Source organism: Ambystoma mexicanum, chromosome 2p (assembly GCF_040938575.1).
Source record: "Ambystoma mexicanum isolate Mex_15411 chromosome 2p, UKY_AmexF1_1, whole genome shotgun sequence".
Lineage (NCBI taxonomy): Eukaryota > Metazoa > Chordata > Amphibia > Caudata > Ambystomatidae > Ambystoma > Ambystoma mexicanum.
In genome coordinates, this window is record NC_090923.1 from 548,404,570 (window position 1) to 548,431,460 (window position 26,891).

General features: G+C 47.7%; 1 protein-coding gene across 1 annotated transcript in view; it reads left to right on the forward strand.

The window, feature by feature from the left end:
* The window catches only part of DNAH1 (dynein axonemal heavy chain 1), a 3,604,831-nt gene that overhangs the window by 1,526,736 nt on the left and 2,051,204 nt on the right, over nt 1-26,891 (forward strand). The window lies entirely within an intron of this gene.

Here is a 26,891-nt window from a genome sequence, read left to right on the forward strand (position 1 = left end):
TCATGACATCCACAAATGCGACATTTGCAAGACCTTCACCAACAAAACCTTGCAGGACAGACACAGGAGACTTTTGTCACACCTCGCGTCAAAAGGGCACTCTTCTGATGAGGAATCTGTCAAGACAGCCCCTGTCCATCTATAAAACCATCTTAGAGGCAAACTTCAAAGAGAAGGGCCTCTTCAATGGAAAGGAGCACTTCCCCTTTGCATAAAAAATAATGCCAAAGAAAGGTGGAGATGACTTCCCTCACACCTTCTCTTAGCTCTGGGCACCAGAAAAAATGGCATCCTGAAGAAAAAAATACCTCCAAATGTAAGGAGGCGTTTTCCAAAAACTCGTCGGGGTGAGGGGGGAGCAGTCGTCCACGAAAACGCTGTCTACGATTGGCACCAGTGTATAAGGGCTCGTCGACGACCAGACCGTCAACAAAGTCGAAAACGACCACAACGACACTTCAAACCTCGTCATCGACAAGTAAGTCCTTGTCATCAAAATCATCATCCACAAAGCAATCGTCGACGAAAGAATCCCATTAGGGATCATCACTCGTCGACGAAGTAGTCATCTACGAAGCAAGCAGCGTCGATGAAACCGTTGACGAAACTGTCAACCCCCACATCGACGGAGAAAAGCAAGCCTAAAACTCAGTCCACAGACATTCCAGTGACGCCGTCCAATGAGGGCAGCACAGATAAACGAATGGGCACGATCCCTTACATCCCAGAGGCCCACAAGGAACCAATAGGAACACAGTTGTCTCCCTTAAGAGAGATGACAGAGCTGCAAGACATCATTTTACAGGAAGATTTTTCGGACACCAAATTCATACGTGAACAACCTATTCTCACCCCTAAGGAGAATAGCCTGCCCTGGCACCCCACTACGTAGATGCCCACAGATCCATACGCCCCAACACTCATGGAGTCAATCCAAAGAATTATTGACAAATTCAACAGGCGTCAGAGACAGATGAATCTGTCTTCTACTCCGAGAGACGCAAGGTCACGTCAGAGGGACAAATCGCCTCATCATAGCACGCCGAGAAGCTTCCCTCCCAAGAGCAGACCTCATAAAAGGCCAGGTTCACCGGAACCTTGCTTGCAGATCTAGGAGCAGGACACGTAGTGCTTCACCGAAAAGAGTCTCCCCACCAAGGTCTTCACCAAGACCACGATCGCCTACAAGGGATCCTACGCTTGTGCCATCGACCACTTCAGTCTCATACTGACAGGAGGACCCGTTCAGAGACTTCTCAGACCCCAAAGAAGGCAACCACGGCGGTTACAAAAACAACGAACCTCCTGAAGGGGCTAGGTTTCTCAATAAACAATGCCAAATCCTGCCCAATACCCGACAAAATGGTGATCTTCCTGGGAGCAGAACTCAACACCAGCATACCCAGAGTAAGGCCTTCAACAAACAGAATATCAGCAATGCTTCAACTGACCTCATGGTTCCATGGCAACGTAACAGCCATGGTACGCTCTTTCAAATTCCTCCTGGGCATGAATTCCTCATTTATATTTCTCATTCCAAATTCCAGACTCTGCATGAGGCCGATACAAGAGACCCTGGACCGTCAATGGAGACAAACACTAGGGTCATGGGCAGATACCATCCAGCTTCCAGCAACCTTCCACAAAGCACTCCAATGGTGGAGTACACTTCAAAATCTGTCGCAGGGAATGCCTTTTCAAGCTCTGACATCAACCCTTCTCCTTAGAACGGATGCACCACTATCTAACTGGGGCACACCTGGCAGATCTGCAAACAAAGGGCAAGTGGTCAGGCCAACAGTCCCAACTAAATATCAATGTTCTAGAAAACAGAGCAATACGCTGACCACTAAAAGCCTTCCTGCCTGTACTAGCAGGGCAGGTGGTAACCATCCAGACAGACAACACAACCTCCATGCATTATACCAACAAGCAAGGAGGCACGAGGTCAGAGATGTTGTCCCAGGAAGCACAGAGGCTATGGACCTGGGCGCTACAGCACAAAGTTCAGATCAAAGCAGAACATATGCCGGGAGTGGACAATATCTTAGCAGACAAGCTGAGCAGAGACTACACAACATCCCACGAATGGGAGCTGGACGAAGCAGAAGCTCAACTGATATTCCGCAAGTGGGTGCATCCAGAGATCGACCTCTGTGCCACCAAAGGCAACAGGAAAAATCACATGTTTGCCTCCAGATATCCAGAACACCTGTCACTAGGGGATTCCTTCTCAGTGAACTGGATAGGAATTCCTGTACACTTTATTGCCGATTCCACTGATAGCGCGAGTACTTCGCAGATTGAAGGAACAAGTGTGCACAATGATACTTATAGCACCAGATTGGGCTCGTCAAGTTTGGTGCCCAACCCTCTGACACTTATCCCAGTGGCCCCCGATTCACCTCAAAACTCACCAGAATCCTTTAACACAGCCGAATCACGAGGTTCTCTACCACGACCCAGGGAGCCTGTCGCTCAAGGCGTGGTTCCTGAGCAGCGAAAACTAGCTAATTTGACTCTTCCTCCAGAGTGTTGGGACATAATCAAAGCCTCTATGGCTCGGTCCACACAGACTGCAAACATCGGAAATGGACTCGTTTCACCAAATGGTGCGAGACGTCACTGGTGAACCCACTCACTGCGTCAGTAGAACAAGTGCTACCATACATATTGCACCTAGCTAAAGCAGGGTTCTCCCTGGCCTTGATCAAGGTACATTTATCCACCATATCGGCCTACATGACAAATCCAAATCAACCATCCTTGCTTACCAACCTGGCTATCAAGATATTTCTGAAAGGATTGCTGCGTACTTTCCTACCAATGCCGGTTATTTTTGGCACCTGAACACGGTCCTGACAGTGCTCATGAAATCACCATATGAACTCATACATAGGTGTGACATTAACTTTTTAGCCTGGAAAGCTGCTTTCCTAGTACCGATCATATCATCCAGGACGATTAGTGAACTACAAGCCCTTTCATCTGAACCTGCATTCACCATGTTCCAAAGGGAACCGTGTCATCCTTAAAATGCACCCTAAATTCCTACCGTCATTCACAGAGCGATTCGTGCTTCCGACTTTCTTCGTGAACCACGCATATAATGCTAGATGTAGCGCGAGTCCTAAAATTTTACATACAATGGACCAAGGAGTTCAGCTCATCTACAAGGCTTTTCATAGCATTCGCTGGTCGCACAAAAGGACAGCATATCTCAAAACAGAGCCTAGCACATTGGGTGACCCAATGTATTAGTTATTGCCATCAGTCTAAAGGAGATGACTCTCGCCAGACCTCCTTCAGCTCACTCCACCAGGGGAAGAGCAGCTTCAGTTGCGTTCCATGCAGGAGTACTGATAAAGTACATCTGTAGAGCCGCGACTTGTAGCACACTCCATATGTTTGCCAAGCATTACTGCTTGGCTGAAGATGCCAACAAAGAATCAGCGGTTGAACAGGCGGTCCTCTGCCACCTCTTTGCGTAAGGTAGGAGCAGCCTTCTTTTCCCCCACCTTTTTCCCTAGTAAATGTGACCTGTTGAGTTGCTGTATGCTAGGGGCACTGAAAACGACTTCAGAATGTATAGTATTGTGGGCATGATTAACTGCTTGGTATTCTATTAAATCATCTGAATCTATGAAAGACCCAATGCAGGAGAAGTCTTAGTTACTTACCTGTAACTGTATTTCACCAGCATTGGTATCTTTCATAGATTCACATGCGCCCACCCACCTCCCCTGAGAGGCTGCTCCAACGCCCGGCAGTCATCACGCATGTAGTCTACTCAGGGTTCAAAATCTGAAGATGGCTGCGTGGGGCAGAGCTTAAGCCCGGCCACCTCATTGGTTAGGGTCATAAAGGCCCAAAGTGAGGTGGTGGGACTACACAATAGAATGCCTCATTGGCCATAATGGACAATCTACATTAATTTTTCTCTGGAAATAATGTGTATGAGTACGGAGGATTCCCGGTCTGACGGCAGGGAACATTCAAGAATGTGAATCTATGAAAGATACCAATACTGGAGAAATACAGTTACAGGTAAGTAACTAAGACCTAATTGTAATACATCCAAAGTAACTTTTAATGATCTAAACAGACATGTGCTATTGTTAGAAAAGTGTGTTACAGTCACATGGGAATGTGTTGCACATGTGTGCCATATGGGTTCCTTTGATCCCTGTGGACAACAGTTCCAGGGCTGATGCTAGATTTGCCAAACCGGTCTTCCGTAATCTCTAGTGCTAATTTATGTATTCAACTGAAAAATAACCATCCTCACATGACAGTGCTTTCGGAAACTTGAAATGCAGTAGAACCCTGTGTAGACACCTACTATTCCACATAAGGGGAATTTACACTTAGTACTTAATAGTCGATGACACATTTCTGCTATTTACAAAGGTCTAATGCAAGCATTTATGCTACCCGCTGTTAGAGGTCAGAAATGAAAGCCGGGCACAAAGTTGTCATTTTTTTGGTTAAATACTTTTATTTGAGCAATAAGCCCCGAGCAGGGGGGCCATTACCGCTTCAGGTAATGACTCAGGGCCCATAGTTACTGGCCTAAGCAAAGCAAGGGCCTTAACGCATGACCTGGGGCATTACCTGATGCGGTAATGCCCCCCCCCCCTTTGAGGGTCGTATTGATATTGGTACTCTGGCCCGTAAGACCGAAAAAATTAAAAACTGTCTGCCATGGAACTTGCAGAAGGGACTACATGTAGTCCCTTCTCCCTGTCCATGGCGGCCATTGAAAAAAGAAAAAAAAATCAAAACAAAGAAAATGGTTGCTATGGAAAGGAGAAAAGGGACTACCTGTAGTCTCTTCTCCCTTTCCATGGCAGCCACTTGCAGAAAGAACCCCGGGGCCGCGGCCGTGAGTGGAGCCTTGTCGGGCAGGTCAATCAGATCATTTGAAACAATCTGAATGTCCTTCGCCGGGTACTAATAAATTATAAGAGTTGGGAAAATGCCTCTCTAGCCCTGCTCTACGAGGAATTCCCTACCTAAAAAACAAAAACGAAGGAACAGTCTGTGTCAGGATGTCAGAAATCAAAAGCCATCCTGTGTCCAAACATTCTATCCTGACCCTCACATGGTAAACAAAACAACAAAGTGATAAGGGACATGTCTTCAACCTGATATCGGCAAAAATGTGTTCATAAATAAAAATAGAATAACTCCAACTTAAATGTTCTTCAAGGTGGAAAAACCTTGACTCCAGAGGGTGACTCCCTTCCCCTGTGTTCTCCAATGCTTGAACAATGTATTCGTGCCTAACGGTTCCTTTTGTCTTTTCTTGGCCCACGAAAACTCTGTTAGGTAAAACGTTCTTTCTCATTATCAGTCTTTCTTTAACACAAGCTTCTTCTTGTGTCAAAACACTGTCAGTCTCAGCTGCCTGTTGTGCTCTCCTGCCAGGACTTCTTTTATGCTTCCAAGTGCCTGGAATATTCTCCTGCCAAGACATATCTTTATACTTCCAGATGCATAGCATACTCTCCTGCCAGGACTTCTCTTGTGTATTTTCATGTGCCTGGTATATCCTTGCCAGGACTTCACTTGTATATTCTCAAATGCCTGCAGGGCTTCTCTATCATGCGTCACAGTTTCTCTGTATCTTCACCCTTACACATACCATCTTTAGTTTGGTATACCTATTTTGGGCTTCCACCACATCTGAAATCCATATTTTCATATGATATTGGGGTCTTGTTTGGCTCTCTGCCTTTTCCACTTGCAAACACAGTTCTGCTTCTTTCTGCCTCTGTAGCTTTACAATCTTCAGTTTCTCGTTGAAGCGGTCGCCGAAATGCCCCGGGATACACACCTGGTCTGGGCCGTCTCACCAGTATCTCACAGCATCTTTGGCCCCTTTCGCCCTTACACATTGTTGTTCCGCCGCTTGCTACATACTCCAGATCACTCCGTCTCCTCTCCGGGTTTCTGCCCGGCTTGGCTTCTGCACGCCTGCTTCTGGTCAGTCTCCGGTAGGGACAACACTGCCTCTGTGAGCTGCTGAGTGCCCAGGAGTCCCCTCTCGACTCCTCTACAGGCCTTTCCGCTTACCCAGCGTGTCTTCCCTTCTCTGCAGTCGAGCTACTCTGCACCATTGCCCCGGCTCGCATTTCTCCAGCATTCTCTTGCCTCTCTTGGAGATTCAACGTCTTCCTCTGTGCTGCTGCTTACAATTTGGGTTGCCATTTTTAATGGTCCCGCGCACCTGTCCTTTTCCCAAACAACTAGTATGCTCAATGCCCTTCAAGCCCTTGCTGCTTTGCATAGATTCCTTCATCTTCCTCATCCCTGTAATCAGGTGATGCCCAGAGTTTCTTTTTTTATTTTTTTATTCCTCTTTATTGGCATTTTCAATATTATAGACCACACATCAGCCAAGTAGAAAAAACATAAACTAAAAGGAATCCACTTTAGCAATGGCCCACCACAAAAAGTCTCAAACGTGTATTCAAACCCTCCTCTCCCCCAAACATCTGCTCATACTGTCTCCTGACTGAGGGTAAGCCGAAAATGGTAAGGTCTGTCCCGTCTGTCCCATCCGACCATCTGATGCGGCCTCAATCCCCTCTACATTTGGTTGTCAACTTGTGCACAAGCTAGCTTAGATTCCTTCCACATCTTCCACCCCCATTCCTTCCCTCCCCTTTTCATAGCCCCCCACTCACAATTCACGCTTCCGAAAGCATATACCTGGACGGAAATTCCACCCACTCTGCCTCAAGGTTAGCCCCTCCTCTACCGTGTATGGCCCCCGTGATCCTCTCCATCACGTATATGTTTTTTTTTAAAACACATTTTATTGGGTTTTTAACAAACAACAAAAACAATCATTGTTATCATTGGTGCTTTAGTTACGTAATCTCAAATGTCCCACCCTCCCGTCCCTCCCTTCCAACCTTCCAAGACCACCATTTTCAGTCTTTTGATGCAGTCTATACCGGATGACTGTCAGGGGCCGCCTGTGTCATCGGTGGAAGTAGCTTCTTCTCTGGGATTAAATAGTGACACAGTGAGCGCCACCCATTGAAGTAAGTCATCGCTAGTGTCCAGTTTCTGTATTCTCTGCGCATTTTTCCATGCTCCGGTTTCTGCCGTAGATCACTTAAGGAGATCTTCCCACCACAATGTTACGCTAGGGATTTTGGGCCTTTTCCACCCCATGGCTATATGTCTTTTTGCTAAGATATACATCAGGTCCTTGAGTCTGTTCAGTGGTCTGTTCTTCTTGTTCTTTTTGTATCTGCCCAGGATGCACGCCCACGGTGACTGTACTTCCAAGGTGATGTTCGCCTCAGCTACCGTTGCTGCGACCTGTGACCAAAAGGCTTGTATGGTCTGGCATCCCCAGAACATGTGGGTCATCCCTACGCAGGGATCCTTGCATTTCGGACATTCTGTGGTTCTCGCCCCTTTAAATTTGGAGATGATTTCAGGCGTGAGGTAAGCTCTGTTAATGATGTAAAACTGCATGAGTTGCAGTCGGGCGTTTCTGGAAACTTTTTTATGATAATGTGTTATAGATTCTGATTCCTTTTCCTCGAATTGTAGGCCTAGCTCCAGTTCCCATTTCTCCTTGCATTTGAGGTCTTGCTTGGTTGTGCTGTCTAACAATGTCTCATAGAGCCTCGAGGTTTCGTGTCCTCCCTCAGCAGCGTTTAGCAGGTTTTCTATGCTTCCCGACCCAGTTTCCAGGTTCTCAACCTCTGGCCATCTGCTTGCGAGCGTTCTGGCCACCGCTCGGCAAAGTAGTAACTGCCCTATAGGTAGTCGCACGGTCTCATGTAGCTCCGTGTATGTCAAGATGCCTTGGTCGTCCACTAGGTCACCCAGAGTGGCGATTCCGTGGGGTTCCCATGAATTCCTTCTCTTTCATACCCCCGGGCCTGTTGACCATGATGGCTGCTATCGGGATCTGGGGTGAGTATGGGTCATTTGCCTTTGTGGCCTTGCAAGCTCTTCTCCAGATCTGGATCCCTAGCTTCATTAAGTATGGAATGTGTTGGGTTGCACTATCCGGGGTGCAGAATAAATCTCCAAGTAGCATGTGGGGGATGGCTGGTTGTAGGCGTTGAATGTCGGTTGTGGCTTCATCTGCCATCCATTGTATTACGTGCTTCCGTTGGCCTGCTAGGTAATATAGTTCAAAGTTGGGGATTTTCAGGCCTCCTCTGTAATAGGGTCTCTGTAGTACTTCCAGCGCCACTCTATGCCTCCCTCCCTGCCACAGGAATCTCCTGCAGAATTTGTTTAGGTTTTTGAAGAACTGCTGGGGAATGTTGAAGGGGACGTTAGTGAAAAAGTGTAGGACACGAGGGAGCACCACCATTTTAAGAAGCCCGGCTCTGCCTGCCACTGAGAGCGGAAGTCTGCCCCAGAAGTCCATTGATTTTTCAAGGTTATCTCTGGCTTTCATCGTATTCAGGATGTGTTCAGTCTTAGGGTCTCGGTGAATATTTATCCCTAGGTATTTGAAGGAGGCAGTTTCCCACTTGAAGGCCATGGCGGGGAGGCATCCCTCTCTAACCTCACTTAAAGCCGCAAGGGGGAAGAGGCATGACTTTTCGTGGTTGATTTGGATCCCAGTGTATCTGTGGAATCCATCTAAGGTCTCCAGAATGTATGTTAGTATATGTTCAGGGTTATTTAGGTAAAGAAGGGTGTCGTCTGCATACATAGAGACCAAGTGGGTCACTCCGTCTATCACTATGCCCCCGTCTCCGTATTCCTGCCTTAGATAAGCTGCTACTGGTTCTATTGCTAAAATGTACAACATGGGGGAGAGCGGACATCCCTATCGCGTACCCCTAAAGAGATGCCACTTTTCTGAGTAGGTATTGTTCGTTCGTACTCTGGCCGTGGGGTTGGTATATATGAGTCTGATCCATTTTAAGAAGGCCGGCCCTATCCCCATTTTAATCATGGTGGCGTACAGCCAATTCCACCGAACTGAATCGAATGCCTTTGTGGCATCAAGTGATGCTACTGCGCATTTTCCAGGCCTGAAATTGGTGCCGTATATGACGTGATGTAGCTTACGTAGGTTCTCCGTAATGGTCCGCCCAGGCACATAACCCATCTGATCTTGGTGGATTAGTAGCAGGACCGCTTTCCGCAGTCTCCTCGCCAGCAGGGCCGTCAAGATCTTGTTGTCTACGTTCAGCATAGATAGGGGCCTGTATGAACCACACTCCTCTCCGTCCTTGCCCGGTTTTAGAAGTGGAATTATTAGTGCTTCCCTCATGGTGTCTGGGAGTGTGCCTATTTCATATGCTTCAGTAAACACTTGGGCTAGGAGGGGTGCTAGCGCATCTTCATACATTTTATAAAACTCCCCAGGGAGCCTGTCCGTTCCTGGGGCCTTACCAGACGGCAGCGATCTAATGGTAGCCGTAACCTCCTCTGGGGTGATGGGCTCATCTAGGGCTTCGGCCATGTGTGCGTGTAGTTTAGGTAGGTTGATGATGTCTAGGACATCCTCTATTTCGGTGTTTCGGTGTCTGTGGGTGACGGGGGTGGGCCGGCATAAAGGGCTTGGTAGAACCCGATGAATACTGAGTTTATCTCAGCCTGCGTATGTGCCACAGTCCCGTCTGGCCTATGGACTTGGCAAATGGGCTTTCTGAGAGTTTCACGTTTATAGAGCCAACCCAGGGCGTGAGTCTTTTCAATGTGTTTTGCGTAGCTGAGTTTCCCCAACTTTTCCCAGTACACTAGGCAGGCTTGTTTGAGTTCGATCACTTTTTTCCAGGGCTGATGCTAGATTTGCCAAACCGGTCTTCCGTAATCTCTAGTGCTAATTTATGTATTCAACTGAAAAATAACCATCCTCACATGACAGTGCTTTCGGAAACTTGAAATGCAGTAGAACCCTGTGTAGACACCTACTATTCCACATAAGGGGAATTTACACTTAGTACTTAATAGTCGATGACACATTTCTGCTATTTACAAAGGTCTAATGCAAGCATTTATGCTACCCGCTGTTAGAGGTCAGAAATGAAAGCCGGGCACAAAGTTGTCATTTTTTTGGTTAAATACTTTTATTTGAGCAATAAGCCCCGAGCAGGGGGGCCATTACCGCTTCAGGTAATGACTCAGGGCCCATAGTTACTGGCCTAAGCAAAGCAAGGGCCTTAACGCACGACCTGGGGCATTACCTGATGCGGTAATGCCCCCCCCCCCCTTTGAGGGTCGTATTGATATTGGTACTCTGGCCCGTAAGACCGAAAAAATTAAAAACTGTCTGCCATGGAACTTGCAGAAGGGACTACATGTAGTCCCTTCTCCCTGTCCATGGCGGCCATTGAAAAAAGAAAAAAAAATCAAAACAAAGAAAATGGTTGCTATGGAAAGGAGAAAAGGGACTACCTGTAGTCTCTTCTCCCTTTCCATGGCAGCCACTTGCAGAAAGAACCCCGGGGCCGCGGCCGTGAGTGGAGCCTTGTCGGGCAGGTCAATCAGATCATTTGAAACAATCTGAATGTCCTTCGCCGGGTACTAATAAATTATAAGAGTTGGGAAAATGCCTCTCTAGCCCTGCTCTACGAGGAATTCCCTACCTAAAAAACAAAAACGAAGGAACAGTCTGTGTCAGGATGTCAGAAATCAAAAGCCATCCTGTGTCCAAACATTCTATCCTGACCCTCACATGGTAAACAAAACAACAAAGTGATAAGGGACATGTCTTCAACCTGATATCGGCAAAAATGTGTTCATAAATAAAAATAGAATAACTCCAACTTAAATGTTCTTCAAGGTGGAAAAACCTTGACTCCAGAGGGTGACTCCCTTCCCCTGTGTTCTCCAATGCTTGAACAATGTATTCGTGCCTAACGGTTCCTTTTGTATTTTCTTGGCCCATGAAAACTCTGTTAGGTAAAACGTTCTTTCTCATTATCAGTCTTTCTTTAACACAAGCTTCTTCTTGTGTCAAAACACTGTCACTCTCAGCTGCCTGTTGTGCTCTCCTGCCAGGACTTCTTTTATGCTTCCAAGTGCCTGGAATATTCTCCTGCCAAGACATATCTTTATACTTCCAGATGCATAGCATACTCTCCTGCCAGGACTTCTCTTGTGTATTTTCATGTGCCTGCAGGGCTTCTCTATCGTGCGTCACAGTTTCTCTGTATCTTCACCCTTACACATACCATCTTTAGTTTGGTATACCTATTTTGGGCTTCCACCACATCTGAAATCCATATTTTCATATGATATTGGGGTCTTGTTTGGCTCTCTGCCTCTTCCACTTGCAAACACAGTTCTGCTTCTTTCTGCCTCTGTAGCTTTACAATCTTCAGTTTCTCGTTGAAGCGGTCGCCGAAATGCCCCGGGATACACACCTGGTCTGGGCCGTCTCACCAGTATCTCACAGCATCTTTGGCCCCTTTCGCCCTTACACATTGTTGTTCCGCCGCTTGCTACATACTCCAGATCACTCCGTCTCCTCTCCGGGTTTCTGCCCGGCTTGGCTTCTGCACGCCTGCTTCTGGTCAGTCTCCGGTAGGGACAACACTGCCTCTGTGAGCTGCTGAGTGCCCAGGAGTCCCCTCTCGACTCCTCTACAGGCCTTTCCGCTTACCCAGCGTGTCTTCCCTTCTCTGCAGTCGAGCTACTCTGCACCATTGCCCCGGCTCGCATTTCTCCAGCATTCTCTTGCCTCTCTTGGAGATTCAACGTCTTCCTCTGTGCTGCTGCTTACAATTTGGGTTGCCATTTTTAATGGTCCCGCGCACCTGTCCTTTTCCCAAACAACTAGTATGCTCAATGCCCTTCAAGCCCTTGCTGCTTTGCATAGATTCCTTCATCTTCCTCATCCCTGTAATCAGGTGATGCTCAGAGTTTCTTTTTTTATTTTTTTATTCCTCTTTATTGGCATTTTCAATATTATAGACCACACATCAGCCAAGTAGAAAAAACATAAACTAAAAGGAATCCACTTTAGCAATGGCCCACCACAAAAAGTCTCAAACGTGTATTCAAACCCTCCTCTCCCCCAAACATCTGCTCATACTGTCTCCTGACTGAGGGTAAGCCGAAAATGGTAAGGTCTGTCCCGTCTGTCCCATCCGACCATCTGATGCGGCCTCAATCCCCTCTACATTTGGTTGTCAACTTGTGCACAAGCTAGCTTAGATTCCTTCCACATCTTCCACCCCCATTCCTTCCCTCCCCTTTTCATAGCCCCCCACTCACAATTCACGCTTCCGAAAGCATATACCTGGACGGAAATTCCACCCACTCTGCCTCAAGGTTAGCCCCTCCTCTACCGTGTATGGCCCCCGTGATCCTCTCCATCACGTATATGTTTTTTTTTAAAACACATTTTATTGGGTTTTTAACAAACAACAAAAACAATCATTGTTATCATTGGTGCTTTAGTTACGTAATCTCAAATGTCCCACCCTCCCGTCCCTCCCTTCCAACCTTCCAAGACCACCATTTTCAGTCTTTTGATGCAGTCTATACCGGATGACTGTCAGGGGCCGCCTGTGTCATCGGTGGAAGTAGCTTCTTCTCTGGGATTAAATAGTGACACAGTGAGCGCCACCCATTGAAGTAAGTCATCGCTAGTGTCCAGTTTCTGTATTCTCTGCGCATTTTTCCATGCTCCGGTTTCTGCCGTAGATCACTTAAGGAGATCTTCCCACCACAATGTTACGCTAGGGATTTTGGGCCTTTTCCACCCCATGGCTATATGTCTTTTTGCTAAGATATACATCAGGTCCTTGAGTCTGTTCAGTGGTCTGTTCTTCTTGTTCTTTTTGTATCTGCCCAGGATGCACGCCCACGGTGACTGTACTTCCAAGGTGATGTTCGCCTCAGCTACCGTTGCTGCGACCTGTGACCAAAAGGCTTGTATGGTCTGGCATCCCCAGAACATGTGGGTCATCCCTACGGAGGGATCCTTGCATTTCGGACATTCTGTGGTTCTCGCCCCTTTAAATTTGGAGATGATTTCAGGCGTGAGGTAAGCTCTGTTAATGATGTAAAACTGCATGAGTTGCAGTCGGGCGTTTCTGGAAACTTTTTTATGATAATGTGTTATAGATTCTCATTCCTTTTCCTCGAATTGTAGGCCTAGCTCCAGTTCCCATTTCTCCTTGCATTTGAGGTCTTGCTTGGTTGTGCTGTCTAACAATGTCTCATAGAGCCTCGAGGTTTCGTGTCCTCCCTCAGCAGCGTTTAGCAGGTTTTCTATGCTTTCCGACCCAGTTTCCAGGTTCTCAACCTCTGGCCATCTGCTTGCGAGCGTTCTGGCCACCGCTCGGCAAAGTAGTAACTGCCCTATAGGTAGTCGCACGGTCTCATGTAGCTCAGTGTATGTCAAGATGCCTTGGTCGTCCACTAGGTCACCCAGAGTGGCGATTCCGTGGGGTTCCCATGAATTCCTTCTCTTTCATACCCCCGGGCCTGTTGACCATGATGGCTGCTATCGTGATCTGGGGTGAGTATGGGTCATTTGCCTTTGTGGCCTTGCAAGCTCTTCTCCCTAGCTTCATTAAGTATGGAATGTGTTGGGTTGCACTATCCGGGGTGCAGAATAAATCTCCAAGTAGCATGTGGGGGATGGCTGGTTGTAGGCGTTGAATGTCGGTTGTGGCTTCATCTGCCATCCATTGTATTACGTGCTTCCGTTGGCCTGCTAGGTAATATAGTTCAAAGTTGGGGATTTTCAGGCCTCCTCTGTAATAGGGTCTCTGTAGTACTTCCAGCGCCACTCTATGCCTCCCTCCCTGCCACAGGAATCTCCTGCAGAATTTGTTTAGGTTTTTGAAGAACTGCTGGGGAATGTTGAAGGGGACGTTAGTGAAAAAGTGTAGGACACGAGGGAGCACCACCATTTTAAGAAGCCCGGCTCTGCCTGCCACTGAGAGCGGAAGTCTGCCCCAGAAGTCCATTGATTTTTCAAGGTTATCTCTGGCTTTCATCGTATTCAGGATGTGTTCAGTCTTAGGGTCTCGGTGAATATTTATCCCTAGGTATTTGAAGGAGGCAGTTTCCCACTTGAAGGCCATGGCGGGGAGGCATCCCTCTCTAACCTCACTTAAAGCCGCAAGGGGGAAGAGGCATGACTTTTCGTGGTTGATTTGGATCCCAGTGTATCTGTGGAATCCATCTAAGGTCTCCAGAATGTATGTTAGTATATGTTCAGGGTTATTTAGGTAAAGAAGGGTGTCGTCTGCATACATAGAGACCAAGTGGGTCACTCCGTCTATCACTATGCCCCCGTCTCCGTATTCCTGCCTTAGATAAGCTGCTACTGGTTCTATTGCTAAAATGTACAACATGGGGGAGAGCGGACATCCCTATCGCGTACCCCTAAAGAGATGCCACTTTTCTGAGTAGGTATTGTTCGTTCGTACTCTGGCCGTGGGGTTGGTATATATGAGTCTGATCCATTTTAAGAAGGCCGGCCCTATCCCCATTTTAATCATGGTGGCGTACAGCCAATTCCACCGAACTGAATCGAATGCCTTTGTGGCATCAAGTGATGCTACTGCGCATTTTCCAGGCCTGAAATTGGTGCCGTATATGACGTGATGTAGCTTACGTAGGTTCTCCGTAATGGTCCGCCCAGGCACATAACCCATCTGATCTTGGTGGATTAGTAGCAGGACCGCTTTCCGCAGTCTCCTCGCCAGCAGGGCCGTCAAGATCTTGTTGTCTACGTTCAGCATAGATAGGGGCCTGTATGAACCACACTCCTCTCCGTCCTTGCCCGGTTTTAGAAGTGGAATTATTAGTGCTTCCCTCATGGTGTCTGGGAGTGAGCCTATTTCATATGCTTCAGTAAACACTTGGGCTAGGAGGGGTGCTAGCGCATCTTCATACATTTTATAAAACTCCCCAGGGAGCCTGTCCGTTCCTGGGGCCTTACCAGACGGCAGCGATCTAATGGTAGCCGTAACCTCCTCTGGGGTGATGGGCTCATCTAGGGCTTCGGCCATGTGTGCGTGTAGTTTAGGTAGGTTGATGATGTCTAGGACATCCTCTATTTCGGTGTCTGTGGGTGACGGGGGTGGGCCGGCATAAAGGGCTTGGTAGAACCCGATGAATACTGAGTTTATCTCAGCCTGCGTATGTGCCACAGTCCCGTCTGGCCTATGGACTTGGCAAATGGGCTTTCTGAGAGTTTCACGTTTATAGAGCCAACCCAGGGCGTGAGTCTTTTCAATGTGTTTTGCGTAGCTGAGTTTCCCCAACTTTTCCCAGTACACTAGGCAGGCTTGTTTGAGTTCGATCACTTTTTCTGTTTGGGCTGGGTCAAGGGAGGCCTCGGCTTCTAATACCTTAAGCTCTTCCTCAGTGCGTGTTAGCAAAGTCACTATGGATTTCTGGGTACCACCTATGGCTGCAATCATTTCTCCCCTCATGATCACCTTGTATGCCTCCCATGTTGTGCTAATGCGTGGCACACTGTTTTCATTTATTTGCCAGTAGTCTAATGTGCTTTTTTTAATCTGCTCTCGGAAGGCCTTGTCCAGCAGGGCTTCCCCTCTAAGCCTCCATGTGGGTGCGGGGGGTCTGGATGCAAACATCGTCCAGGTGCTTATTTAGGGGGAGTGGTCCAACAACACTCTGGCTAGATATTGTGTGTCCACAAACAGGGCCTGTTGTTCCTCGCTCACATGTATGTAGTCTATTCTAGTGTGAACAGCGTGTGGGGCTGAGAAGTAGGAATACTTAGTTTCTCAGGGTGGTGTTCCCTCCATAAGTCTCTGAGCGCAAATTGTTGTGTTAGTGCTTTCAGTATTTTGGCGGATATGGAAGGGCGAGTGTGTTTGTCGTCTGACCTGTCTATATGGGGGGTCTATTGTGCAGTTGTGGTCACCACCCCATATTAGAGTGCTATCTCTGTACGGGCCTAGGCGATTATATAATGATCGGAAGAATACAGTGGCGCCATGGTTGGGTGCATAGGTGTTGATCAGGCAGACTTCTTTTCCTTCTGTAGTGCCGTGTACCAGGGCCATTCTGCCTTCATCGTCCGTTTTCGAGTGCATCAGTTTTATGAGGATAGTTGGGGCTATCCAGATCAGAACTCCTCTGGCGTATGTGGAGTACGTAGACCCTATCAATGTCCCTCTCCAGGCTTTAGAAAATGCTGTTCGCTTTTGTGCGTCGAGGTGGGTCTCCTGCAAGAGGGCGATCCCGACCTTGTTCCTTTTAATGAATGTGTGGATCCGGCGCTGTTTGACGTGGCTATTCATTCCTCTGATGTGGGGCTCGAAGCTGAAGCTACCGCAAACATAAATACAACGTTTTAAAAGCAGCGGTTTTATTTCTAAGATTTCCGGGATCCTCCAGCCCGGAAAACTTAGAAAAAAAACTGCAGCTAGTGCTTATTTTTATTTTTTAAATAGATAGCACTTACCGAGATGCAGCTGCACCTTTCCTGCCTGTAGTCTCTGGTCCCCGTCCTCCGCGTCCGGCACCAATGAAGCAAAAGCCACCCAGTGGTAGCTTTTGTTTACTACAGCTGGCTGGCTTTTTCTTCATTAGTGCCGCAAACACAAGTACAGGCGGCATCCATTTCACAAAATGGATGCCCCCTAGTGCTTGCAATTTTAAAGTTTGAGCTTCATTTGCTCGAAACTTTCCATAGGGACTTAAAAAAAATATATATATTTTAGATATTTGTTTTATTATTGCCCATCTTTTTGGCCAATAATATTTCTGAATGAACTATTCCTTTAAGGGCCATCTCCCCCTTCCTCTTTTCCAATTCCGCCATCTTCATGTCAATCTGGATCTCCAAAGTTTCGAGGGATGTCTGGTTGTTTTCCACTGCTTGCAGCCTCTCGTCCATTTTGGCAATCCTCACATTGATTTCATCCACTTTCCCGCCAATGTCTGCCCTCATGCACCTAAAATCTTCCAGCAATGAGGTAATGTCCCTCTTTGTAGACACATGGTCTGTGCCACCATCTTGCATCTTAAAAGCTGGGATTGGACTTCCCAGTCCCTGGCTCCGTGGATATTCAAACAGCTCCAATTTCGATTTCCAGTCCGTGTGTAGGCCGTCGGCCCCTGAAAGTGCCTTTCTACTTAACAGGACCTTTCAAGTTCAATCTCCTGCGAACCCTGGTTCGATTCTCGGTCTCCTGTCCTAGGCAGTTGGTCTTCCCCCACTCAGGTTTCCCCGTGGGTCGTTTCCACCTCACTTCCAGCACTTGCTTGTGGGACACTGCCTCCTAGAGTCTGCACACCCCAGTCCTCCTGCAATACACCTCTCTTGGTCTTGGTTACTCTCCTCACCACGATCTAGCAGGGGGCCTGCTAGGGGGGCCTGCTGCTTTATATCTGCTGGCACAGCACTAAACTCCAGACCAGTGTTACCACTCATGGCTCGTCTGGGGTCCACTATCCATCACCAGGCTTCAGAAAAGGCCACACCTGGTGCCAGGTACAGCTAGTGAGGGGCCCCATGGCACAGAGCCCCAATCCGTTCCTCCTCCTCTCCTCGGCTCTGTATTCCCATGGAGGAAGAGCCTTCCACAACGAGCACCCCGGCGTGCTCCTCTCTCACCTCTTGGCTCCTGGGCAGTTCGTAGGTGCGAGTGAAAGACCGCTCCGCAGGCCATGCCACGGCCTCTGAGGACTTAGTCAGGGAAAAATGCCTTCGGGTCCTCAGAGCACCCTCTGACTGATATCACATGAACCTGTGGGTCTGTCCGCCTGAAACTCTGCCCCTCTATGCTCAAGGTTTTTGGGCACTGCACCATTCGATGGCCGTCCGGGGGCTGGGAGGTGTCAAACTGGGGGCCCTGCCCACTTTAAAACCCAGTGGACTGGGAGCCACGCGCCTAGGCTGTTACCATCAGCGTGCCCCCTGGTGGCCTCCCCGAGGAGTTTCTTTTAATGGTTCCATATGACCAATCAGTTCTATATGAAGGGAAATTATAACAACAAAAAAAGTGTTCTTGGAGCTTTTATCTCTTCCCAGTGAGGATTGACGTGTGGAAAGTTTGAAGCAAGCCTCACCACAAAGTACTGATAGTAGTTGTAGGAGTTTTATCCTGGCAGGCGAGTATACAAGAAAAGGAACAATTAGTGGTTAGTCCTGGCAGGCAAATGGACCATGAAGAAGAGAAGTGTAAGTAGTTCAGTGTGGGAGAAGGTTGTGGTGGAAAGAAAGTGGTACGTACACTGGTGTGCTTTGTTGAACTACTGTGAAACCATCCTGACAAAACTGCATTTCTAATAAAGAAGAAATGTGATATAAGGAAAAGTTATTAGTCTTCAGAGAAGAAGATAATTATATTGCATACTGATTTGATGTATGAAGACAGACTTTTTGGTTTGTCAAATGACAGGTTGTGAATACTTTAACCATTGTCTTGAAGAAGGGGCGATCCTATTTTGAAACTAAGACATTGCAATTGCCAAGTGAAGGACGTATATAATGAGAGGATTTTTGTGTTTTACTTGGAGTGGAACTTTGTTATTGAAAATAACTTTATTAAATTTGGACTGTGGTTGAAAACAACCTGACTTGATCCAGGGGAAGTGGATTCAATCCTGGTTACAAGAGTGTACCCTTATTTCTCAGTTTAAATTTAAAAGTTATTTTATGAAGTCGGAACAGCCCAATAATCCCTGTACGATTTTGTTGCATGTGTAAGTGTGAGGGATGGAAATCTTTTGACATTAGGTCATTTTCCTTTAGCCTTAGTTTGACAGGTAGGCAAACTCTTGTTAGGTTAGGGAAAGTTAGGCATTTGTTTTACCCTTATTGGTTAATAAAATGGCTAATTGTGAGACAACTCTTTCGAATGGTGTGTGCCCTCCCACATATTCCTCATCTTTAGATAGATCTCTTCCCTTCCAGCTTTTTGCTGCTTAGGAAAAAGAATTCAGCAGAGGGCGCTGTGCGTCGATGCAGTCGACTCAATGTCCGTTGAGGGCCTCCGTCTCGGGGTTGACATCTTCACTGGTACACACAACACCAGCCACCGTTGGCTTCAGTTCTGTTTTTCCACGATAGCTAACGCTTAGAGATTACGGCATGCTTTGGTTTCTTCAGAAACTGCGACATATCGAAAAATGGCCTCCTCATCAGCTTCATCGACCCCGAAGACCAGGTTTAAGAAGTGTCATGACTGTGGCGCCTAGATGTCAGGGTGTGTCTGTGGTGCCTTGGTGTCGAGCACAGGATGTCAGACTAGTCCATACCAGGTGAGGCTTTGAAGGAACGTAAGGGGAAATTAGCAGCGGGTAGGCCCCCTTCAAAATCTCCCTTGACGACACTGTCAAAAAGGCGCTTGTCAGACATGTCGAGAGGCGGCCCGCCTCGGAGGAAGAGGTCCCAGAAACGCTCTCATTCCAGGAGCGGGTCACACCATTCCTCGTCTTCATCGAGAAAGATGAAGAAAAACGCTCCATTGGTATCCTTCCACTTCGTCTGATTCCTCACCAGAAAGGAAAATAGCCTGCCGAAGTAAGTCGACAACTCCAGCCGAATGGGAGGTGATCAGGCAAAAAATGCTTGAAATAAATGAGAAGGCAGCCCCGGCCCCCTCGAAGGAGAAACCAAAAAGCCATGCTCCTGTTGCGCCATCAAAAGCAGATGAGGAAAAGTCTAAGGGTAAATCCCATGTGTTCTCAAGCCCGGGTGACCAGCCAGACACCCCTTGAGAACTGTCGAGGTCTTGTCTCTACGACAGGACCAGTCCTCATCCGTCGAAGACTCCACCGGGTCGAGGGTCTAGCCCTTCGAGGACTCCATCGACGCTGATAGCGTCGAAGTCTGCAACACCAAAACCGTCAGAGCCAACAATGCCATCAGCGGCGAAATCATTGATGTGTAAAATTTCGGGCCCCGCGCTGTAGGCGCACAGCCCGTTTAAATACATTCAGACGGATTCCGTCTCCATTCCTCCAACGTTGGAGGTTGCCGTGGAGACGCGGGGCTCGCCTCTCTCACCTCGGCTCCGAGTCACGTGGAAGTCAGGTGACGGCGAAACACCGAGGCCGCGCCCCCCCAGCAAGGCATTCATAAATGCCAACCGCGCATCAGAACGCTGCTTCTAATTAGCGTTCCTCACTTTTTCTAAATACAAAACTTGATTCCTGTTACCAGACTTCGGACCTCAACCCGACCTTGCTGCTTGTCTACTCCCTTGGATTTGTCAAACTGGTTCCGGTTTCCATACTGGTCTTAAAGTCTTCCCTGCCTACTGCAGCGTCCTGGACTTTCCTTTATTGCTTGCTGCCTCTTCCGTTTAATATTCCATTCGGAGCTTCATTCATTCTCTCCTCCAGCGGCAACAGGCAACCAAACATCACCTCCAATACTTCTCTCCTGGAATTCTTGACACAGCCCTGTCAGCCTCAAGGTGAGATCCCAATCCTGTTTTTGTCAACGCTGTATTACCCCCGCATTACCCCTGCAATACATTGATACAACCGCTTAGCTAACCCAAGGGTGGGTTGCCCTATTTTCTTCTGGAAATCAACCCGCCTGTTTCCAAGTGGACCTTTTTGATCTCATCACCTAGTAGTGACTCTTTCTGTGTGGAACTTTACGCCTTGGAACCCTTGTGCACTGTGGACGCTATCCTGTTGTTAGTGCACCATCCCGGCTCTAGTTTGCGTTCCGCTTGTCGTCCGGGGTACTTCCCGCTACTAACCTTCCTATTTGTTATTGTCTCCTGTCGCTGTTTCGCAACCTCTTGGCCCTCCCTGCCTCATCAAGGGTAAGAACTTAATAGGGTACTTATATAGGCATTATCCTATCACCTAAGGGGTAACTGGTTCCTTCTTGTTTTATCTCCTTTTTGTTCCAGTTGTTGGCTATTTGGTAGAGATCCATTCCAATTGAATCCCAAGTTCTGTGTAGGGGAATACAGGTAGATTAACTTACTACCCCCATTTGTTCTGAAGGTAGTCCCTTTTCATCTGACTAACCTGTTGTTGTTTTTTCCTTACAGTCTTGGCGTAGCGGTGTGAGTATCTCCGCTCTTTTGAGTAAACCACCATTCGAATGGATTGTGTCCTCCCACGTATTCCTCATCTTATGATAATTCGTTATCTCCAGCTTCGCTGCTTCGGAAACAAAAATGCTCTCGGCAGAGGGCGCTGTGCTCGAGGTCGTGGCGTTGATTGTCCCTCGACGGTCTCCATACCGTGTCGAAGTCACTGATGGTATAAGTAGTTCGAGCTGCGCCCTTTACTCCAGTTCCGTTTTTCCGATCGCTTTGCTATCGTGAACTGCGCGCTCCGAGATTTTCTTCGTGAAAATGTCATCTTCTTCAACTCCTTCGACACCCAAGTCTGGGTTCAAGAAGTGTATCGATTGTGGATCGAAAATGTCGATCACTGATCCTCACTTAGTTTGTCTCTGGTGTCTCGGTTCTAGTCACCGAACGGACGACTGTGGTTCCTGCTAGTCCATGACCGAGAAGGCCCTTCGTTAGAGGAGAGGTAAACTGTCAGTGGGGAGGGAAGCCTCTAAGAAGGCTGTATCCAAAAAGCATAAGAAAACGACCGATTCCAAAGAATCGGATTGACATAGACACTCCAAGAGATCTCGATCTAGGAGTAGATTGAGACACTCTACTTCCTCGTCAAAAAAACTGAAGAGGAGACATAGATCTCCCTCATCGTCATCATCTTCTGAGTCGACCGAAGAAATTCGATGTCCGACAAAATTGGATTCCCCCAGAAAATGGGAGGAATTCCGTAAAAGGATGATGGAGGTTTTCGAGAATGCGGCCCCGACCCCCTCGAAAGAACCTCGGAAGAGCCATTCCTCTAAGGTCGCTCCATTGGACGACAAAGAGAAGTCGAGAACTACCTTGGTAAAAGCCAGTAGTATCGAAGATACTCGAGTCCGACGCCAAGTCGTCGAAGGCTCCTCGAGAGTTGAAGACTCCTGGAGAGTCGAGCACATCTCCGGTGCCTCATAAAAAAGCTCAAGTCATCGACGGCTTCATCGACGCCATCGGCGTCGACTGCTTCAGCATCGAAGCCAAGAGCGTCTTCGACACCTGTATCGAAGTCTTCTTCAAAGTCTTCGAAGTTCCCGTCGACAACCTCGAAGGATTTTTCTATTCCTTCGAAGGAAATTGTTGAGGAAGAAAGAAGATTTACTCTGTTGCCCAGAACAGACTTTTTTAAAGCTATGTCCTCAATTTATGAGGAATCTGGCTCGGAGGAAGACAGTCACTCCCTTTGCAGTTTCATATGGCACAAGACAAGTTCCTGAGGAACTCATTGATCAGGAATCTAGAATGAGAGACCTGAGTGATACTCTACACTCTGCTAGTGGAATTGACACCTCCCCAGAGTTAGAATTTGCCAAACCTGACCCTGCAGAACATGCAGACTCAGGGTACAGAGGTCTTATGAACAGGGTAGTAGAATACATGGGTTGGGGTAACACTTCACCCGTGTTTGAACAGGACGACATGACAGATATAATTGTCAAAGGTCCCCAAAAAGACCCAGTTCTCCCCTTTCATAGGGGTCTTCAGAGAACAGTGGAAAAAAATGGGAAAATCCTGATAGCATTGCTGCTACAAATAGTAATTTCCCAAAGAAATACAGACCAGCTGGTACGGATCCTGAATATTTAAACAGGCATCCGACTCCAGAAAGTTTGGTTATTCAGGCTGCATCCACAGCAAAACAAACTGCATATCCCACTATCCCTCCAGATAGAGAGGACAAGAAAGTTGATATCTGGGCCCGTAAAGTTTTCACTTCAGGTAGCATGGCCCTGAAATCGACAAATGTCACCTGTACCCTGGCCAGGTTTACCCATACCCTGTGGGACTGTATTTCGGCGGCGGCTGAGCATATTCCGGAAGGCGAGGAAAGGGAAGGCTTCCTGAATATAGTCAAAGACGGGAAGGAGGCAATGGGGGAATGTCTCCAGTCTGGACTGGATACTGCTGATAGCATCAGCAGATCCATGGCTACAAGCACTGTGTTGCGCAGATTTGCGTGGTTGAGGAAGTCGAGGGTTTGCACAGGATGCACTCCAGACTCCTTAACATGCCCTTTGATGGTTCAAGGCTATTTGGCAGTAAGGCTGACGAAAGCCTAGAAAAACTCCAGACCTCGAAAGCGGCAGCTAAATCTCTTAGTGCCTCCATGCGCCAGCCTCAGAAAACCTATTCAGGATCATCTTCCTGGAGAGGTCGTTCTTTTCGCTACTACTCCTCATTTGGTGGAGGAAGAGGACAGGCTTCTCAAAGAGGCAGAAAAAACTTCCTTCGTGGTGGACGAGGAAGAGGTGCGAAATCAGCCTCAGGAGCGGCATCTTTGACCTCAGCCACTCCTGCAGCCGCCTCCAAATCTCTGAGACCTTGCTCCACAAAACACCAGTGGGAGGCAGGATCTCTCAACATCTGAAGGAATGGCGAGCCATTACCTCAGATGTTTGGGCACTGGAAACAGTAGCTCAAGGTTACTGTCTCCCCTTTCTAAAAAGGCCTCAGAATCATCCACCGGGAGCCAACTCCGTAAAGATTCCAGACCCGCTCCTGTTGCAGGAAATTTTAACCCTGCTAGAGAAAGGTGCCATAGAACAGGTACCTGTAGCGGAGAGGAACAAGGGTTGGTACTCCCCATACTTTCTCATCCCAAAAAAGGACGGAGGATTGAGACCCATCTTGGACTTAAGAAACTTAAACAAGTTCCTCAGGAAGGACAAGTTCAAGATGGTGACCCTTTCTCAGATCCTTCAGGCTCTACAACTCCAAGACTGGTTGGTATCATTGGACCTTCAGGATGCTCACTTTCATGTGCCAATCCATCCAGGGCACAGAAAGTACCTGAGGTTCGCGATTGGCAATTCTCATTATCAGTTTCGAGTTCTGCCATTCGGGTTGACCTCCGCCCGAGGGTTTTCACCAAACTGTTGGAGGTTGTGGCAGCAAGTCTCAGGAGAGGAGGTATTCACATATATCTCTACCTGGACGACTGGTTGATCAGAGCAAGTTCTCCAGAACAAGCTCAGGAACATCTTTCGATCACCTGCCACTTCCTCCACAAACTGGGCTTCTCCCTCAATTTCAAGAAGTCCCACATGATACCAACCCAGAAACTCCAGTTTATCGGAGCAGTCTTGGACACTTCATCGGGAAAAGCCTCGCCTCCCGAAGTGAGAGCTCTCCACATTCAGCAGATGTTAACGAAGTTTCAGAATGCCCAACATCTACCGGCCTTGGATTTTCTCAGGTTGCGCGGCCTCATGGCATCCTGCATGTTCCTAGTACCAGAGGCCAGGTTGAGAATGTGATCCCTTCAATGGGCACTCAGAACTCAGTGGTCGCAGTTCTCAGGGAATATGTCGGATCTTCTGCAAGTCCCAAGCGCAGTTGCTCAGGATCTACTATGGTGGACTTGCAACGACACCATTCTCAAGGGAGAATTCTTTTGGCAACCATGGCCGGAGATAACAGTAGTGACGGACGCCTCACTCAGGGGTGGGGAGCACACACCAACGATCTGACAATCAGCGGTCGTTGGTCTCCATCGGAGTCCAAACTACACATCAACCTATTGCAGCTGAGGGCAATCAGACTAGCGCTGAAGGCCTTTCTGCGCTCTGTACGGGGAAAGAATGTCCTGATAATGATGGACAACACAGTGGCCATGTACTACCTCAACAAGAGAGGAGGAGTAGGGTCACTACCACTGTGCAGAGAGGCAATGCAGCTCTGGTTCTGAGCAATACGAGAAGGAATCTCTCTATCGGCAATTCACCTAGTCGGAGAGCAAAACACGGCGGCAGACGCTCTGAGCAGGCAGAGCACAGTCTCCCACGAGTGGGAGCTAGCTCAGGAAGTCCTTCAAGAGATCTTCGCCCTTTGGGGAACCCCCTCAAGTGGATCTGTTTGCCACCGCGACCAACCGGAAGTGCGATCAGTACTGCTCAAGGGAATTTCCTCAAAGAGGAGCTCTGGGAGATGCATTCGTAGTGGTGTGGAAGTTTCCACTGCTGTACGCGTTTCCCCCAGTCCCCCTGATTCCTCAAGTAATCAGGAGGTTGAGAAAGTTCAGGAAAACCATGATCCTAATCGCCCCGGATTGGGCCAGGAGAACGTGGTACCCGGACCTTCTAGACATGTCCATCTGCCCTCCAATACGTCTTCTGCAAAGAGAGGATCTTCTCTCGCAAGAGGAAGGTCAGGTTCTCCATCCAGAGGTCAAGACACTCAACCTTCACGCATGGTTTCTGAGAGGCTGAGATACAAGGATTGGGATCTTCCGGATGACGTAATGGAGATCTTGCTTTCGGCCAGAAGGCCAGCAACAAAATCTTTATACCGATGTCGCTGGAACAAGTTCAGTAACTGGTGCAAAGATAAGAATGTGGACCCTTTTCAATGTGGCACCCCAATGGTGCTTGCTTTCCTACTGCATCTAGCCAATCTGGGGCTCCAGATAAGGACAATTAAAGTATACCTTGCTGCGCTGTCTATTTTCAAGCGCACCTCAGAATAGGTTTCATATTTCAAAATTCCATTGATCATTAAATTCTTAAAGGGGCTTACTAATGTATACCCCCCAGTACCTTTTCATGTCCCAACTTGGGACTTAAATCTAGTACTAAAATTATTGACGTGTATACCTTTTGAGCCTATGCACTCCTGCCCATTGTGGCTCTTAACATTAAAAACTGTACTTCTTGTGGCCTTGTCATCAGCCCGCAGGGTTAGCGAACTTCAGGTTCTCTCATGCAAACCGCCATTTACTACTTTTTATAAGTTAAGCCTTCCTTTTTACCAAAGGTAGTTTCAGACTTCCATTTGTCGCAAAAGATAATATTACCAACTTTTTATCCTCCTCCTCATCTGGGCAAAGAAGAGGAGAGATTGCACAGACTAGATCCCAAGAGGGCTCTTACTTTTTATATCTCAAGAATGGCCAAATTGAGGCAAGATGACCAACTATTTGTGGGTTATACTGGTCATAAACTAGGATTATCTGTAAAAAAATAGACCAAATCCCGCTGGATCATCTTAGCCATAACTGAATGCTACAGGTTAGCAGGAAAAGACCCACCAGATGGGCTTCGTGCCCATTCTACAAGGGGTATGGCTACTTCTACGGCTCAAAAGAGGGGAGTCCCGGCAGCAGATATTTGTTCAGCTGCTACTTGGAAAACAATACACACTTTTGTAAAACATTATTGTTTGGATACTGCCTCTTTTAATGAGGGTTTATTTGCCAAGGCAGTTCTGCATTCTGTCCATGAAAACTGAAAACTAATACTCCCACCTCCAAAAATGACCACTGCTATGGGAGTCTATCATAAGATGAGGAATACGTGGGAGGACACAATCCATTCGAAGAACAAGTTACTTACCAACTGTAACGTTCTTTGGACTGGATGTTCCTCCCACGTATTCCTCATCGACCCTCCCATCCTACCCCACAGTACAGTTTACGTTTCTTACACTTTCCTCTCACGAAGTGTGCATCAGTCATGAGGCACGCCTGGGTGTTCCTCCTATATGAACTGGAGCAACGGGCGCGGCTCGAGCTACTTATACCATCAGTGACGTCGACACGGTACGGAGACCGTCGAGGGACAATCGACGCCACAACCTCGAGCACAGCCGAGAATTTTTTTTTTCCGAAGCAGCGAAGCTGGAGATAACGAATTATCATAAGATGAGGAATACGTGGGAGGAACATCCAGTCGAAAGAACGTCACAGTTGGTAAGTAACTTGTTCTTCTGTCTGTCATCCTACACAGCAGAAGGGTATATTGCTAAAAAGAGTTCCTCAAGTTGAGATGGCCTGGTTCTGGGTGTATTCCCTTTTGGGAAAAACACCACAGCTTGGGCTGAACTATTATCCGGAGCAGCTCCCTCTCATCTGTGCATTGAGGTTGAGCAACGCCC